The 20,233-nt window shown below is 35.9% G+C and overlaps 1 protein-coding gene across 1 annotated transcript in view; it reads right to left on the bottom strand.

Annotated features, from left to right (window-relative positions):
• GABRA3 (gamma-aminobutyric acid type A receptor subunit alpha3) overlaps positions 1-20,233 on the bottom strand; it is a 335,334-nt gene that overhangs the window by 87,267 nt on the left and 227,834 nt on the right. The gene's annotated exons all lie outside the window — the stretch shown is intronic.

The raw sequence follows: 20,233 nt of genomic DNA, 5'->3' as shown, positions 1-20,233 counted from the left end.
TATTAATCACTTTGCAAGATTTCTTCCAATGCACAGAAGCAGCAGTCTATTTACAGTACTTACTGGTAAGTATGGCAAATGATCATGATTGAAAAATAATGTATGGTGATCCATAAGTATGAAAATAATACATCTGACAATATTTTGCTTAGAAAGGTGACTGCCAACACTGCCCTGCACATCATACAAGCTGACCACAAGACTTTGCCTTATGGAAAGGCAAGAGTTTCTTTCTCTATGCACTGGCATCTCTAATAAGAACAAACTCTTTGCCTTGTCTATTAAATGATCCCATATGAAGATTAAAGGCCAATATAAAACCACCATAAAAGCAAAACCTTAAATTTTAAAACACATTTGAGCCTCACAAAACATCTGATGAGTTCATATATTATTATCTTCAATAAATAAGGAACTCTTACCTATAAATAAGATCAAAACAAATAGACAAATAGACAAATTGGTAAATTACATTACCAAAAAATAATAAAATGGATAAAATTGCTAATAAACATGAAAAAAATTTCAAAGTTGTTCTTAATCTAAACACAATTTAAAATAACAATAAATGTTTCAGCTTTTGGTAATAGCAGACCAAATTGTTTGTTATACTTTCTTGTAACTATTATAAAATTTGAACATATATATTAGAGAGATAGGAGGAGAAGGAGGCAGGGAAGGAGGCTGAACCTATTGAAAAGCAATGGGGCACAACTGAAAGCAGACAAAAACTTGAAGAAAATTTACTCTTGAAAGATGGCAGCAGCAATGGGTGTTCCCCCCAAACTAGAATTCTTGTGGCAGATACCACAGGTTTACTGGCTCAAGATGGCCAATAATATGGAAATTTAGGGGTGGTACTCTTAGAACCAAGAGAATTACAGAAGGGATGGGATCCCAAATCTGCATATATACTCTGCCCCAAATTTTGGCTGACCATTACACTATACACACATGAGTAAGATTCTGGGACTCTGTTAAAAAAAAAATTCAGGCTGAAACCATAGGGAAGTCTTCCACTAAATGACAGATGACAAAACTGTGCTGAGTAATGTTTGTAAGATTGACAGAAATTGCGAAATGCGTTGGCTTATATCTCAGGGGATAGAGTCCAAGGCTGGCCAAAAAGCTAAAAATTCAGGATAAAGCCCTGGAAGCAAGAGAACCACTGAGATGGTGAGTCCCCAAATCTGAGTGCAAACCTTGCCCAAATATTTGGCCACTAAACTACACAAGGCATGGGGGATACTTTTAGATAACTATGTATAATTAATAAGCAGCCAGAGCTGCCTAAAAACCTATGGCTTAAAATCCCTTAATGCCTTTTAATCACATCTGAAATAAATTTCAATATCCTTCCCTTACCTAGAAAGCACTTCATCTTCCCTTCTTCTCTGAGCTCTTCTCTAACCATTCTTTCCTCTACAAATTAGCCAGTCTGGCTTTTCTCCTCCTCCAGCATACCAAGTACATTCTTGACTAAGGATTAGAAGATTATATAAATATTGTCTAACCTGAGATACTTTTGAAAGCCAGAAAAGTTTTTATCAAAAATTGCACCAAGACAACAGGTATAAACTAGTACTGTGCCAAGTAAAAGCTGGAACTAGACTCCCACATAAAACCAAGACCCTGAATGGCTCCAACTAAGCAAAAGGGTGATAAATAAAATGAAGTAGACAAAACCAATCCACGACATGAAAATTCAAAAAGGAAACTTGTCTATCCAAGCATGGTTTCTGAATTAGAGAGGCTTAGGGGAAGCATTTCTACTGAAATTTAGCAACCTTAAGCCTAATCTTATATGGCATTGATGATTAAATACACAGTATCTTCCTGGTTTTGAGTTTACAAACTGAGAAATTAACGTAGGAATTTGCCTCAATGTGGGGATACCTCTATATTGACTTGAAAAAGCAAACAAAAACACCCTGGAAGGATGACCACAAATAAATGCTTGCTGAAAATAAGCTCACAGAACACATAAGGAAGTGGTCATGAGTGAGAGTCAGCTGATAAAACATATAACTGAATTAAACCTCCTCAAAGAACTTCATATAACAATCAAATAGATACTATAAAGGAACTAAATTAAAATAATAAAGGGGGCACCTGGGTGGCTCAGTCTGTTAAGCCTCTGACTCTTGATTTAGGCTCAGGTCAAAATCTCACAGTTTGTGAGACTGAGCCCCACATCAGGCTCTGTGCTGACAGTGCAGAGCCTGCTTGGGATTCTCTCTCCCTCTCTTTCTCTGCCCCTCCCCTGCTCATGTTCTCTCACTCTCATTCTCTCTCAAAATTAAAAAAAAAAAAAAAACTTAAAAAAAAATTTAAAAATTTAAATGATAAAGGCATCAAAAGAGGAATTAAGAACATAAAATCCAGACATTATGGGGTAGGAGCAAGAAAAAACAAATTTAAAAAAAGGTTTATTTAAAATAAACAATCGTGGGGCACCTGGGTGTCTCAGTTGGTTAAGCGGCCGACTTCAGCTCAGGTCATGATCTTGCGGTCTGTGAGTTCGAGCCCTGCATCGAGCTCTGTGCTGACAGCTCAGAGCCTGGAGCCTGTTTCAGATTCTGTGTCTCCCTCTCTCTCTGACCCTCCCCCGTTCATGCTCTGTCTCTCTCTGTCTCAAAAATAAATAAATGTTTAAAAAAAATTTTAAAAAGTAAATAAAATAAACAATCTGTAGGGGTACCTGGGTGGCTCAGTTGGTTAAATATCTGACTCTTGGTTTTGGCTCAGGTCATGATCTCACAGTTAGTGATTTTGAGCTCTACATTGGGATTTGTGCTGGTGGCACAGAGCCTGCTTGGCATTCTCTCTCTCCCCCTTTCTCTGACCCTTGCTGACTTGCACATGCTCTCTCTCACTCACTCATAAATAAATAAATACTAAAAATAAAATACATAATCTGTAAAAGAAATATAGTCATTGAAAATAAAATCTCAATGGATACATTATATAAATGATTAGACAACAATGAAGAGAGATTAGTAAACTGGAGAATGGATATGAAGGAAAATTGTTCAGTGCACATTTCAGACAGATAAATGATGAAAAAATCATGAAAAAGAAGTATAGTAACAGGAGGATAAAAGGAAAAGATTCAGCATAATCTAATAAAATTATAAGGTTAGATAATAGAGAAAATGTGGAGAAATGATATTTAAAGTACTAATAGATGACAGTTTCTTACAATTGTTGAAATATATACATCCCTAGCTTTGAGAACCATAATGAGTTGCAATCTCAATATAATAAAAAAGACCCAAGCCAACACATAGTGGATTTGAAGAATACCAAAAAGAAGATCCTAAAAACAGCAAAATAGAAAAGGCATATTACTTACAAAGAAACAACAATTTCACTAATAGAAGACTTTGTGAAAACAATAACAGAAGCCAAAGGATTCTATAGCCAATTAGATTATCATTTAAGAGCAGGTTGAAATATAGACAATTTTAGGTAAATGAAATAAGATATTTTCATGTCTGGGTCAGTCACAGCATTCAGATCTTATTCAGAAGTATTCATGTCAAAGAAGCATTCCTTGAACATACCAACATAAACAGTAATTCCCCTTTCCCTTACCATGCATTATTTTCTTTGTGCATTATTTTGTCAGATAGCACTGACAAAATGTATTTTTATTTGGTCACTGTTTCTTTCATTCCACTAGTCTGGAAGTTTGGTGGGAGCAGAGACTTTGTTTTATTGTTTTATTTATTTATTTTATATAGAGATATATGCTGTATCTCTAGTACCTAAAACGCTACCTGGTATATATTAGGTGCTCTAAAAATATTTTTAAAATTTTATTTCAATTCTACTTTAGTTAACATAGAGTATTATATTAGATCCTGGTATACAATACAGTAATTCCACAATTCCACACATCACCTAGTGTTTATCATGACAAATGCACTCCTTAATCTCCATCACCTATTTCACCTATTCCCCTGCCCTCCCCTCAGGTAGTCATCAGTTTCTTCTCTATAATTAAGAGCCTGTTTTTTTTTTGTTTCTCTCTCTCTCTCTTTTCACTTTACTGCTTTGTTTTGTTTCTTAAATTACACATATGAATGAGATCATATGCTATTTGTCTCTGACTTATTTTGCTTAGCTTTATACTCTCTAGCTCCATCGATGTCATTGCAAATGGCAAGACCTCATTCTTTTTTATGGCTGAGTAATATTCCATTGTGTAAATATACCACATCTTCCTTATCCATTCACCTATCAATGGATACTTGGGCTGCGTCCATAATTTGGCTATTGTAAATAATGCTTCTTTAAACATGTTTCCTTTCAAATATTTTTTTTTTGCATTTTGGGGAGAAAATCCAGAAGTGTGATTGATTACTGGATCATAGGATAGTTGTATTTTTAACTTTTTGATGAACTTCCATACTGCTTTCCATAGTGACTGCATTAGTTTGCATTCTGACCAACAGTGCAGGATTCCTTTTACTCCACGTCCTCACCAATACTTGTTGTTTCTTATGTTTTTGATTTTAGCCATTCTAGCAGGTATGAAGTAATATGTCATTGTAGTTTTGATTTGCATTTCCCTGATTTTAAGTGATAATGAACATCTTTTCATGTGTCTTTTAGCCATCTGTATGTCTTCTTTGGAGAAATGTCTGTTCATATCTTCAGCCCATTTTTTAATTGGATTATCTGGGGTTTTTTTGGTGTTGAGTTGTGCCAGTTGTTTATATATTTTGGGTACTAACCCTTTTTCTCCCTTCCAAGATTTTATTTAAATTCAAGTTATTTAACACACAGTGTAGTATTGATTTTAGGAGGATGTAGTGATTCATCACTTACATATAATACCCAGTGTCCATCCCAAAAAGTGATGTCCTTAATGTCCATCACCCAATTTAGCCCATCCCCCACACATCTCCCCTCCAGCAACCCTCAGTTTGTTTTCTATAGTTAACAGTCTTTTATGGTTTGCTTCCCTCTGTTTTTATCGTATTTTATTTTTCCTTCCCTTTCCTTCCCTATTTTCATCTTTTTTTGCATCCTGAATTGCTCATGAGTAAAATCATATGGTATTTGTATTTAACTTATTTCACATAGCATAATACACCCTAGTTCCACCCATGTTGTTGCAAATGGCAAGATGACATTTCTTTTGATCGCTGAGTAATATTCCATTGTGTGTGTGTGTGTGTGTGTGTGTGTGTGTGTGTGTGTATGCCACATCTTCTTTATCCATTCATTAGTCAACAGACGTTTGGACTCTTTCCATAATTTAGCTATTGCTGATAATTCTGCTATAAACATTGGGGTGCATGTACCCCTTTGAATCAGCGTTTTTGTATCCTTTGGATAAATGCCTAGTAGTGCAATTGCTGGGTCATAGGGTAATTCTATTTTTAACCCTTTTTGGATATGTCCTTTGCAAATACCTTCTCCCATTCACTAGGTTGCCTTTTATTTTTGTTGGTTGTTTCCTTTGTTGTGCAAAAGATTTTTATTTCTATGTTGTCCCAATAGTACAGGACTATTCCCTTGCCTCAGGAGACATATGTAGAAAAATGTTGCTATTGTTCATGTCTCAGACATTACTACTTGAGGTCTCTTCTAGAATTTTTATGATTTCAGGTCTCACATTTAGGTCTTTAATCCATTTTGAGGTTTTTTTTTTTTTTGTATGGTGTAACAAAGTGTTCAATTTCATTCTTTTGCATGGTACTGTCCAGTCTTCCCAACACCATTTGTTGAAGAGACATTTGCCCAATCGATATTCTTGCTTCCTTTGTTGATTAGTTGACCATATAATTGTGGGTTTACTTTTGGGTCTTTTACTCTGCTGAATTAATCTATGTGTCTATTTCTGTGCCATTACCATACTGTTTTGATTACTACAGCTTTGTAATATAACTTTAAATCTGGAATTGTGATACCTCCTGTTTTGCTTCTCTTTCTCAAAATTGCTTTAGCTATCAGTGTCTTTGTGGTTCCATATAAATGTTAGGATTGTTTGTTCTAGTATTGTGGAAAATGTTGTTGGTATTTTTATAGGGATTGCATTAAATCTGTAGATTGTTTTGGCTAATATAGACCTTTTAACAATATTTGTTCTCCCAATCCATTGGAATAGAATGGCTTTCCATTTCTTCGTCTTCAATTTCTTGCATCAATGTTTTATAGTGTTCAGAGTACATGCCTTTCACCTCTTTGGGTAGGTTTGTTCCTAGATATCTTACTATTTGGGATGTGATTGTAAATGGGATTGTTCTCTTTTTTTTTAAGTTTATTTATTTTTAGAGAGAGAGCAAATGAGCACAAGTGGGGGTGGGGTAGAGAGAGGGAGAGACAGGATCGCAAGCAGGCCCTGCTCTGTCCATGCAGAGCCCAACATGGGGCTTGAACTCATGAACTGTGAGATCATGATCCAAGCCAACACCAAGAGTTGGACACTTAGCCAACTGAGCCACACAGGTGTCCCAATGGGATTGTTTTCTTACTGTTTCATTATTAGTATATACAAATGCAACAGGTTCCTGCACATTGATTTTTGTATCCTGTGGCTTTACTGAAATCATTAATAAGTTCTAACAGTTTTTTGGTGGAGTCTTTAGGGTTTTCTATACATAGTATCATGTCATCTGCAAATACTGAAAATTTTACTTCTTCCTTACCGATTTGATACTTTTTATTTCTTTTTGTTGTCTAATTGCTGTGGCTAGGACTTCCAGTACTATGTTAAATAAAAGTGGTGAGGGTGGACATCTTTGTCTTGTTCCTGACTTTAAGGGAAATGCTCTCAGTTTTTTTCCCATTGAATATGATATTGACTGTGGGTTTTTCATATGTGGCCTTTATTTTACTGAGGTATAGTCCCTCTCAACCTACTTTGTTGAGGGCTTTTGTCATGAATGGATGTTGTACTTTGTGAAATGCTTTTTGTGTCTTTTGAAATAATCATGTAGTTTTTACCCTTTCTTTTATTAATATGATATATCACATTGATGACAAATTTCTTCTATTACTATGATGTATCACATTAATTTACAAATTTCTTTTTTAATATGATGTATCACATTAATTGATTTACAAATACTGAATCACCTGCCTTCTGGGAATAAATTCCACTTGATGGTAATAAATGATTTTTTAATGTATTGTTGGATTCTGTTTGCTAATATTTTGTTTAGGATTTTTTTTGTCCATGTTCATGAGAGATATTGGCCTGTAGTTTTCCTTTTTTGTGGTATCTTTATCTGGTTTTGGGATCAGGGTGACATTAGCCTCATAGAACAAATTTGGAAGTTTCCCTTCTATTTTTGGGGATTGAGAGGAATAGGTTTTAATTCTTCTTTAAAAGTTTGGTAGAATTTCCCTGGGAAGCTATCTGGTCCTGGCCTTTGTTTGGAATTTTTTGATTACTGATTCAATTTCTTTGCTGATAATCAGTCTGTTAAAATTTTCTATTTCTTCCTAGTTCAGTTTTAGATTTTATGCTTCTAGGAATTTATCCATTTCTTCTAGATTGTCTAATTTAACAACATATAGTTTTTCATAATATTCTTTTACAATTGTTTGTATTTCTGTGGTGTTAGTTGCTATTTCTCCTCTTTTAATTCTGATTTTGAGTACTTCTCTCTCTTCCCCCCCCCCCTCAATATTTCTCTTTTGATGAGTCTGGCTAGAGGTTTATTAATTTTGTTGATCTTTTCAAATAACCAGCTCCTGGTTTCATTGATCTATTTAATTGCATTTTAATTTCTATATCATTTATCTATGCTCTAATTTTTATTCTTTCCTTCTTTCGGCTGGTTTTAGAATTGTTTCTTGTTCTTTATCTAGCTCCTTTAGGTGTAAGGTTAGGTTGAGATATCTCTTGCTTCTTGAGATAAGCCTGTATTGCTATAAACTTCCCTCATAGGAATGCTTTTGCTGCATCCCAAGGAAGTTGGACCATTGTGTTTTCATTTTCATTTGTTTCTATGTGCTTTTTGATTTCTTCTTTGATTTCTTTGTTGACACATTCATTGTCTGGTAGCATGTTATTTAATCTCCATAAATTTATGCTCTTTCCAGATTTTTTCTTGTTGATTTCCAGTTTCATAGCATTGTGGTCAGAAAAGATGCATGGTATTACTTCTTTTTGAATTGTTGTGACTTGTTTTATGGCCTAATATGTGATCTATTCTGGAGAATGGTACATGTACACTTGAAAAGAATGTGTATTCTGATGTTTTATGATGGACTGTTTTGAACATATCTGTTAAATCCATCTAGTTCAGTGTATCACTGAAAGCCACTGTTTCCTTGTTGATTTTCTGCTTACATGATCTGTCCATTGCTGTCAGTGTGTGGTTAAAGTCCCCTACCATTATTGTATTACTGTCAATTAGTTCCTTTATGTTTATTATTAACTGTTTTATGTATTTGGGTGCTGACATGTTGGATACATAAATATTTACAATTGTTCTTCGAGTTGGATTGTCCACTTTATTATTTTATAGTGTCCTTCTTTGTGTCTGTTTATAGACTTTCTTTAGCAATAAATATTGCTACTCTGGCTTTCTTTTGACATCCAGTTGCATGACAAATGTTTCTCCATCCCCTCACTTTCAATCTGCATGTGTCTTTAGGTCTGAAATGAGTGTTTGTAAGCAGCATATGGATGGGGTCTTGTTTTTGTTTTTTTTTTTAATCCACTCTGACACCCTATGTCTTTGATTGGAGATTGGAGCATTTACTTCACTTACATTTTTATATATACCATTTGCAAATAGCAGTCTAAATTAAGAAAATGATGATCACTTAATTTTGAACTCATTCTTTACTCTTCCCCCTCCTTGTTTCAAATAGTTGGTATCATATTTTACATCCTTTTATTTTATTAATTCCTGGACTGATTGTTACGGGTATACTTATTTTTACTGCCTTTTTGTTTTCTACTTTCCTTACTCCTACTTATGGTCTTTTCTTTCCCTTCAAAGGGTCCCCTTTAGTATTTCTTGTAGGGGTGGTTTAGCTGTCATGAGTTCCGTTAGATTTTGTTTATCTGAGAAACTCTTCATCTCTTCTTCTATTCTGAATGATAGCCTTGTTGAATAGAATAGTCTAGGCTGCAGATTTTTCCCTTTCAGCATTTCGAATATATCCTGCCATTCCCTTCTAGCCTGCAAAGTTTCTGCTGAAAAATCAGCTGATCACCTTATTGGGTTTCCTTTGTATGTAATCATCTTCTTTTCTCTTACAACTTTTAAAATTCTTTATCACTTTTTTTTGGTCATTTTATTGCTGTGTGTCTTGGTATGGACTTCCTTGAGTTGAATTTGTTGGGGGATCTCTTTGCATCCTGAATCTGGATCTCTATTTCCCTCTCCAGATTTGGGAAGTTTTCAGCTATTATTTCTTCGAATACATTTCCTGCCCTCTTTTCTATATCTTCTGGGATCCCTAAAATGTGAGTGTTGTTATGGTTGATGGAGTCACTGAGTTCCTTAAGTCTATTCTCATTACGCAGTATTTGTCTCTTATCTGTTCAGCTTGATGATTTACATTACTCTATCCTCCAGGTCACTGATACGATCCTCTGCTTCCTGTAGCCTACTGTGTATTCCATCTATTGTATTTTTAATTGCATGTCTAGAGTTCTTCATCTCTGATATTTTATTTTTTATCTTTGTGAATTGTCTCACTGATATCCTCCACTCTTTCCTCAAGTCCAATGAGTATCTTTATGATCATTGCTTTAAATTCTCTATCCAGCATATTATTTATTTTAGTTTTTCTCTTAGATGTCTTGCTGTGATTTTGTTGTGTTCTTTCATTTGGGACAATTTCCTCTGTCTCCTCATTTTGTCTACCTCTGTGTGTCTGTTTCTGTGTATTAAGAAATCAGCAACATCCTCTGCTTTTGAAAGTGGTGGCTTTATGAAGAAGTTCTGTAGTGCTCTGCAGTGCAGTGTCCCCTGTTCACCAGAACTCCTATGTGTGTTGCTTGCATCCTGCTATTGTGTCTGAGTAGCTTTCCCTTTCAACCCAGACTTCTTCACTGACTCTCTGCCTGTTGTGGGCTTTGCTTGCTTGTGTTCATGAGACCAAGGCAGGCTGGCTTTGAGGAGACATGACCGTAGGAGGGCTTGGAGGTAGGGTGGTGGTATTAGCAAAATTTACACTAAGCTACTAGTCCTAGACTGAGCCCCCAAAGCACAGAAACATCCAGGGGTGTGGCATGCAGCATCAGTGGTGGCCAGGAACACAAGGTATCTGTGCACATGGCAGCTGGGCAGGGTGTGCACATGGCATTAAGAAAATTTGCACTAAGCCAGTAGCTCTAGGCAAGAACCCCCAAGCATGGTGGCTTCAGGGATGCAGCACAGGGAGGCAGTGGCTGCACAGGGCATGTGTTGTACTAACAAAATTTGTGCTAAATCCAGGTCAGAGGCTAGTGGGCTTGAAGTGGGCCAGTCCTCTGGAGAACTCGTGGGTAGGGCACACTTCTAGGTTAAGTCACAAGTGTCTGTGCAGTGCCACTTCTCACAAGTGGCTCTAAGTTTATGCTGCAGAGTGGGGTAGGAATAAGGCGCCTGCCAGCTCCTTTGTTCCCAGAGAGGTCCCCCAATATACAATATACTCCAAAATCAGTATGAACAGATCTCCTTCCAATTGTGCAAGCTGTCACATCTATGTTGCCTTTCCTCTATCTGTTGTCTCTTTAAGGGTAGTGACCTGGCTCTCACTTGCCCTCCCTGCTTGCCCAGTGCTGAGTCAGTTGACTTTTAAGGCTCCAGGCTCTAAGTCCCACTGTTATATAAACTCATGGAATTCACTCCCCTGGTTTTTAAGACCAGACATTATGGGGATTCACTTTCCCTGTGTGGGCTCCCTGGTGCTTTCCCTTCTCCATGATCACAGTTCCCTCCCTTCTACAGACATCTCCCTACCACACTGGTTCTGCCCATCTAATTTTTCTGATGCACTTCTTGCCTACATTTAGTGGAGTTTGTTCTGCCAGTCTTTGGATCACTCTCTAGTTTATTGGCTTGGATGCAAATGATATCTAGTTGTAAACATGGGAAGGAGTGAGCCTAGGGTCCTCCTACTCCACCATCTTGCACCCCTTTCTACCAAAGAGCTTCCGAAAGTATAAATATTTTTTTACAAATAAAAGATTGAATGAATCCTCATGAAAAGAACTACTAAAATGAGTTTTTTTATGTAGTTGAAAATTAAACCAGCAGCAAGAAAGGGGTGCTTGGGTGGCTCAGTCGGTTAAGTGTCCAACTTCAGGTGAAGTCATGATCTCGCCGCCTGTGAGTTCGAGCCCCACATCAGGCTCTGTGCTGATAGCTTGGAGTCTGGAGCCTGCTTCTGATTCTGTGTCTCCCTCTCTCTCTGCCCATTCCCTGCTCGTGCTCTGTCCCTCTCACTCTCAAAAAATGAATAAATGTTAAAAAAATTTTTAAGCTGCAGCAAGATGAAAGAAGGAATAGTGAGCACAAGTATTAATAAACTTATGGGTAAACAAATAATGGCTCTCTACAAATAATAATAAGGACTATAAAAACTAGGTAAAATAAATAACTAAAGTAAACCTATGGAAGGAGGGAGTAGGAATATGTTGGTTAATGCATTATTGCATTATTTGGGAGGAGAGTGAAGATATTAAACTTTAGGTCACGTATGTATGTAAACATTTAAAGTAACCACTAAAGAATGTACTAGAAACAAAATGTAAAACTTACAAAATAGTAGCGAAAAACAATTAGGAATATAGAAAATGCTTCATTCTATAGAAAACAAGAAAAAAATAAAGCATGAAAAAACATGGGAAAAAGAATACATAAGATAGTAGAAACTTAATATACTCTAAGGTTAAATAAACAGTATAGCCACATACTATATATATATATATATATATATATATATATATGCACACACACAAGGGTACACCTAAATAAACATAAAAACTTAATATACTCTAAGGTTAAATAAACAGTATAGCCACATAATATATATATATATATATATATATATATATATATATATATATGCACACACACAAGGGTACACCTAAATAAACATAAAAACACAGGTTAACAGTAAAGTAATAGAAATATATATGGGCAAATCCTATCAAAATAAAGTGGTAAAACTATAAAGTACAGACAGAGTGGACTGTAAGATAAACATTTTTTCTTTGGGATAAAATATCTCATTACATTAAAAATAAAGTATCTTCAGTGGAAAAATAACAACTCTAAATTTTTATGTGTAAGAAATGTGGACTCAAAATACATAAGGTAAAAATTGAATTATGAAGAGAAAGTAACAAACCTTAGATTCTAAAAAAATGGAAGAACAATCAGACCAAAAATTTGTGTGATTAAAATATGTAAACAACCAGTTGACAAGATGGGCTAATATAGATAGATAGATAGATAGATAGATATCCTTTATCTACCTAACACTTAGTAAAACATAATTTTTTTTTACCAAAAACAAGTGATCAAATGCTAAGTCATAAAGCAAATCTCAAGACACAGAAATATTTCATAACCTCCATACCATCTTTTTTCAATATGAGGCAATAAATTAGAAATTAATAACAAAGTTTTACATTTGAAAATTGAAAACCTCACTATAAAAATTTCAAGAAGCAAAGAAAAAAACATAAAGGATACTGGAAAATACTTAAGACTAAAAAAAAAAAGAAGAAGAAAATACTTAAGGCTAAACAACAATAAAAAAATACTTATAAAATAAGAAATCTTGTAGTAGTACACTCAAGTGGTACTTGGAAGGAAATTCATAGCTGTAAAGAAGCCTTAAAGAAAGCCTTAAAAAAAGTAAAAGCCAAAACTAATCTACCTAAAGAAACCAGAAGGACCACAGAGTACTCCAAGTAAAGTGAAGAAAAAGATAATTGACATTTGTGGGGAAGACAGGGGGTGCAGTAGTGGCAGGAGCATCTCTGGTCTCTGCCCCTGTTTCCCACTCTCCTTGCACCTCCAACCATCCATGGACTCCCTGGAGTCACCCTGCTGCCTCTACTTCCTCTCACTGCTCATGATGTGTGTGTCAGTCCCCACACTGTGTGCTCCTCTGTCTGGGCCATAGATGGTGAGGATCTGATGAACTTCTAATAAGAAAAAAAGAAGGAGTATGGATGGATGAGAGGGAGAGAAGGAAGGAAGGATGAAAGAAAAAAATGATGCAGACAAATGCAAAAATCAGTAAAACAGAAAACAAAAAAGAAATAATACACACGATGAACAAAACTCAAAACAGGCTACTTTGAAAATAACAATATAGAAAACTTCTGATAAGTTTAATAAAGAAAAAGAGACAAAATAGAGGAACAGTTGTGGGGAGGGGTAGGAATACAGATGAAATAAGATTTGCCAAAAACTGTTAATTTTTGAACTGGGTGATGGATACATGAGGCTCCATTAAAGTATTGTGTGTGTGTGTGTGTGTGTGTGTGTGTGTGTGTGTGTGTGTGTTATATATCATCACTACCATCTTGTAGAGAATAGATTATAGTATGACAAGAATAGAGGCAGGGGAATCAGTTAGGGGCTTTTTGCAGCTGGGTATGCTAGAGGCAATGGGGGCCTGAACCAAAGTACTATCAGTTAAGGTAAGGAGAAGTGGTTTAATTTGGGAACTCCTATGAACACAGATACAAAGAATCATGAATAAAATAATAAACAAACCAATAGATGTATTTAAAAATCTTTATCAAGTTTAATTCTTTCAAGAAATGTAAAGATGACCTAATATTTAGAAAATCTTATCAATGGAATTAACTGCATTAAGAGATTAAAGAGAAAAATCATGCAATCATCTTAATAGGTGACAAAAGAGAAGTTGCAAGATTTGAAATACATTTATAACACACACATACATACCTTACAAAGCTAGTAATAAAATGCAGAATAGATCTATATATCTATCTATCATCATATTGATTACTCTTCACTATCATTTGTTTGGCCTTTCTATAAAATCTTGCAGAAATTCTCATATTATGAGTTCTGTCTTCCTAAATTAGGAATCAAAATAAATTATCAGTGTTTCTTGGAGTTAGACTAGTGATCTAAGAAACACCTCTCTCTCTCTCTCTCTCTCTCTTTCTCTCTCTCTCTCTCTCTCTCACACACACACACACACACACACACACACACACACACACACAGACACACACACACATCCCACAGGACACTTCAATTCAGAAGTATCAACATGAAGAAATAGGATCAGCATGGAGTTTCTACTTTTGCTGTGGTGGTAATAGAGGTGGTGGCAAAGGCAACTTGTTTTTAATGGCCATATTGGATAAAAAGGATGCTTACCCTCAAAGATAACCAGGAAAGTGCAAATAATATCAATTAGACATGATTTCATACCTAACAGAATGGCAAAAAATGTGTAACAACAGAAAGTATTAGCAAAAGTGCAGAGAAATGGACCTTTCATATGCTACCAGTGGACTTATAAATTGGTAAAACCCATCAAGAGAGTAATGTGGCCCTATCTGAAAAAAGTTAAAAATGTAAAATCCCTACAAATAAAAAATTTTATCTATAAGTTGATACCCTACAGAAACAAACTCAAACATATTCTCAATAAGACACACATAAGAATGTTTTTTGTATTGGTGTTTTTAATAGCAAAAATTTGGAAAGAGCCTAAATGCACAGTGGCAATATAATTGGACAAATGTATGAATAAAAATATGCATACATTGTAAAGTCTATAACAGTTACAATAAATGAATTAGAATTAAATGCATCAAAAAGAATAGAAGACTTGGGAACCATCCAATACATGCTTGAAAAAATAAGTTGTAAAATAATATACAAACTGCTGCATTTTATAGTTTGAAATATACTTATAGTATGAAAACCACTATATGTTATTTATTGTAATATTTGCTATTGTATGTTATATAATAAGTCTAGGTATAAGTCTAGAGTATGTTTGGAAGTGACCAAAAAATTCATTATTGTAATTATCTCTAAGGAGGGGGAGAGAGAGAGAAATGGGATCAGGATAAGGTACATAGGGAACTTTACCTGTATCTCTAAAGATTTTTTATTATGAGAAAAAATATGCTTAGTGAATCTACTCCTAAAATCATTGTTGCACTATATGCTAATTTGGATGTAAATTTTAAAAGATAAAAAATAAAATTAAAAAAAAAAACTAAACAAACAAAAAGAAAAAATATGCTAAAATGTTTAAGATTTTTAAAAAGCTAGGTGATGGGTCTCCAATTTTTAATATATTTTTTTCTGTTCAGTCAGAACTATTGGGGAAAATCACATAGTGATTATTTGCTCCATAAGTATCCCATGACCTTTGGCCAAAAGCAATCAATTTTGACCTGACCATTCTAGAAATGCAATCAATTCCTTCCTTGTAAATTGAACCTTTGCATACTCTTCAAGAATGATGGCTTCCAAATTGACAAATAAATTTCATCGTTTTGTGAGGCATTTAAAGAAAATATTCCAGATGATAAGCCCAAATCTGCCTCCTGAGAAAAGCACTACACTTGGCAGAGATGACATGTACCTCTTGGGGAAGAATTTTTGCTTTGGTGTTAGACCCTGAATGTCTTCAACTCTCTAACACTGTTCAGTGTATCAAAGCAGGTTCCCACAAAGGGCCTGCAAGGGTGATTTAACTTTAGCAGGGTCTGAGCCCAAGGTAGCTGACAACAGCATTACAGTGAAGGTATTGTCACTGCCTCACAGGCCACTCCTCCCTTATTTTGGCCATCTGGACTTCCCTTTGCTCTTTGTCTTATTATCATTCTGAATTTTGAAGAATGATAATCCACCTGCCCTTTTCAGTTGCATTTAGGTCTTGAGATAGTCTGATTAGCCTATTTTACATAAAAGTAGCCCAGGAGATTATTGGTTTGGACTCCTAAGCAAAACCCCACGGACTTGGACTCCTTTCTATATTGCATCTGGGAATATGTTATCCAATGGAAGAGGGGGAAACGGACAGCCCAAGAGGCTTTCAAAACAGACAGAGTCTCCCCTTAATTCTGTGCCTCAGACCGCCAGTAAGTGAGGGCTTGAAGTGAACATAGCCACTTTTTCAGTGCTTTGGGGGAAACAGGTAATTTCAAGCCCACTGCCACCAGGAAAGAGGTCCCTGCTCTACTTTCTTTTTAATCAATACAACCTTTTTTTTTTTTTACTGTGTGGTCTTTGGATACTCCGGTAACTTTGCATGATTTTCAAAAGCAGCTGTCAGACCAAAATATATGCCTTATATTATCAAGACTTATGATTATAATATCTTTTATGAATTCTTATTTCCCAAGCCTCTAATTTTTTTCAATAGGCTATATGATTAGTTCTTTTACTATATTACTACTTGCATCATTACCTTGTTGTCCACTGTATACCCTAGGAAGTTTCTCTGTTGACAAGTGGCAGGTGGCAGTTGTTACCTAGCAAGTATCTAAATAATGAAAGTATTCCTGGGAAGAGAGTGAAGTTGACAATACTTAAAACTGGCATTTTGTTTCCTAGTTGTTCTCATTCGGACTCTACTAACATTATTACTCTTTGTCCTCCTTATTTTCTCACTATCTTTATCAGCACATTCAGATAGATATTTATTAAATACATAATTCAAGACCCTGAACCTATGACATGTCCAAACCTGGAGCCTTAGGATGGGAGTTAGAGTGGAAATTTTGTCAGAAAGTGATTTGGACCAGGAGAGAATCCAAAGTTTTTCTCAGCTGGTATATTTCTTTTTTTTTTTCAAGCTTTATTGAGGTATGAGTGTCAACTAAAAATTGTACATCTTCAGGTTGTACAATGTGATTGTAAAGTGTGTAATGTGATAGTTTAATACATGTATACATTGTGAAGTTATTACCACAAATTATCACATCACTTCACATAGTCACGTGTGTGTGTGTGTGTGTGCGTGCGCGTGTGTGCTGAGAACACCTAAGATCTACTCTCTTAGAAAATATCAATAGTGACCTTTCTACTTTCTTTTCCAATCACTGGCCATATGCATAGCATTCCATTTTTAAGCCAGTATCCAACTCTTTTTGGATTCTAATTCAAAGGATCTTGGGAGACCAGGGAAAATTTATACTTTCCAAGACCATTGCTCGCTGGTAAGAAATGGACATACCCAATTTGAAAGAGAAGTGGCAATTAAACTGCATTTTCACTAAATCTTTTGCAGCCTTCCCCTCATTGCCACTACACCATCTTCCCATACACCAATTGAGAAAATGGTATAAACTCTTCTAAAGTAGAAAGTCATGAAGGGGCACATTGCCTTAGTTAATTCAAGTTGGGATTGTATCCCTTTTTCTCTTTCTCTCCCGGGAGACCACGGGTATAGGATTGGTATTACTGCTGAGAAGCAGCATGTATTTTTTTAACCATCAACCTTTATTTGTTACAAATGGTTAACAAAGCTTTTCATTTGTGATGCCTGTAAAAATTCCCACTGTAATCAGTTTTCAATTTACATCCTGTACTCTTTAATAAATTTTCTTTCTCTGAGTTTTCCCTTAGAAACATCTACTGCTGTTTGTTTTCATTTATGCCTGATTCCCTATTGTCATAGCTCCTTAAGTTCATACATGGAGAAGCCACCAAAATTAGCAGCCCAAAGCTTAGAGTCATCAATTATTGACTCACTAGTCTTGCTACTGGATAGTGTCTCCCGAAGAAAGCTACTTTTACTCTTTGTCTACAGGGCTTGCTACTAATGTTTCATATCATCTCAATAAACACTTACAAAAGACCTGTGTCAGGTTCTATGCTAGATGCTAGAGATACAGAAATGTACCTGATATGTTCTCTACCTTGACAAACTCAGTCAAGTGGAGGAAAACAGTCATAATTTCCCCCTCAAATTTAATTTGTTTCATCTCATTTATTCTTGCATTTAACAAATGGTTGAGAGTCTACCAAGTGTCAAACATTGATTAGGTATTGGTGGTACTGAGATTAACAAAAGAGATATGGCCTTTCATGGAGCTTTTTGTAAAACTCAGAATCTGTGTCTGTGGGGAACAGTGCTTGAGCAAGGAGAACAATAGCTGCAAAGGGTTATGGGTGATGCTGTTTCAATACTCAAAGTGGCACCACAATTTTTCCTCTTTAGGAACAAAAAATATGTTTCTATTTCTTTAGGAAAGTATTCTGGACCAAAATTCCATTTGGCTGGAAGTGAGTCAAGAATCCAGCCAGCTCTAATTTTCATCTACTTACCCAAGCAGCCTGTAGTCTCAGGGGAGCCTGGGTTATTGCTTCAGCTAGTTACTAAAGCCAGACAAGTCTGTGATGCTTCATCCAAAGTCATCCCTGACCCAGGGTCAATTGCCACAGTATACTAATTAGTACAGGAAGAACAAATTGTTAAAAACACCATAAATGTATTTCCCAGCCAGATCATAGCCATTCTGACTTGTAACAAGATGGAAGTGTAGCTAAAAATAACCTGAAATGTATTTGATCTAATTCTGCTGCCTTCCCTATCAAGAAAGCTGTTCTGTTGCTTCTGTTTAATCATGAGGGAGAAAAACAAAGAAGCAAGTGGAATATTAAACTTCAAGAGATAGAAAATATGGATTGCTTAAAATGTCTCCAGCCTCTGCATACCCATGTGTGCCTGCTTGGGTGCGGTAGGAGCAGGGAGAGTATCTGGTTTGGGTAACTGTTGCATATGTGTGTTTCTGTAGTATCCCTGGATTTAGATATCTGTTTACACACATGTGTTCATGAAGTACTCGGGATAGGATTGGACTATTTTTATTCTGTATGTATTTTCTTGTGTGCATGTACATTTGTCTGAATGAATTTGTGGATACTGGCACATGAGTGAGAGTGTGTATGTGTTCAAAGAGTAGCTTCAGTCATTTTCTTGTAAAAATCCTAATCCATCACTAGTTCCCAGAAATACAAAGAGAGAGCTCATACCCTGGTGAATCTAGTTACCTCCAATGGCCTATAAGTTCTCTGAATATAGGGGTCTCTAGAGCTCCTTAATGCAGAGTTGGCCTTCTAAGGAGTACTTGTTGAATGACCAACTGATAATAGTTTTAATGCATGCTTGGATCTGAAGCTGTGGGCATTAGTAGTCAATAGGTTGTGATGGAACAATCTAGACATACAAGTTTTCCTGATGCCCCTTTGAGAGACCCATCTCCTCCACTCCTTATACATCAAACATGCCCCTTACTGAACTCTACCTATGTGTCAAGTACTCTATTAAGTACCAGGGAAGCCATGAAGACTTGGTACTTGCCCTTAAGGTGTACAAAAGGAGCCTGCCATTTCTCTGTATCCTCTTTTTTCCACACTTGAAAGATAAAGTTCAGGCCTTGCCTCACAACCAACTCATAACTCCCTCTGCTGAAAATGAGCCTGCTTCTCCAACTGACTTGTAGACCTTGCCTAATTGAAGGAAGTGCCAGGTAAAATCAATATACCTAAACCAACCCTCAGCCTCCAGTCTTTTCCCTTAATAGTTCATCCTATACAGACTGCTAGAATGCTATACAGACTGCTAAATCATTCTAAAACAACACCTGTATATTTTTATTTCTCTACTCAAATCTACTCAATCATTCTGTCTATCAAGGCAAACTCTATCATGTACTTGTACAACTGTTTGTATCTACCCAACAGGCCTAAAGAAGATTGTCTCCTGCTTAAGTAGTAGTCCCATGGAAGATACATAGAAAAGAATCCAAGTAGCAAACATTGACATTTCATATTTTTGGACATTTTATATTTTGGGGGCATTTCATATTGTTAGGACATTTTTTTCTGACTTTAAGATTTTTATTTGCCATACAAAGTCACTCATTCAACAAAAATTCATTGAGCATCTAATAACTGCCAGGCATACTGGGAAGATAATAGCTTATTTATTTCCTTACATGATAATTATTCAATCAAATATCTGACACTTAGTAGATATTGATCAGATGGTCCTGATGGGGTCTCCTGCCTCAACTCTCCACAAACTACATTCTTTGCTTTGTCAGCAAGGGATAATGGAAGAAGTCCTTGAAGAGAGCTCATGAGTCTCCCTTTAGTAGCTCTGCTATGCCCTGACTTATTCCTTGAATCTGCTCTAAAGCTCTCCCCTGCTCACATCTGTAGAAGGATGAGTTTTCAGAAGTGGTTTTGACTCTTCCTCCAAACATTTTGCATCACCATGTTCAGTCCGTGTCCCCAGAGAA

The sequence above is a fragment of the Panthera onca genome, chromosome X (genome assembly GCF_046562875.1).
Source record: "Panthera onca isolate mPanOnc1 chromosome X, mPanOnc1 haplotype 2, whole genome shotgun sequence".
NCBI classification, from domain to species: Eukaryota; Metazoa; Chordata; class Mammalia; order Carnivora; family Felidae; genus Panthera; species Panthera onca.
Note: the sequence above shows the minus strand (reverse complement) of the source record. Positions and strands in the feature narration are given on the sequence as shown.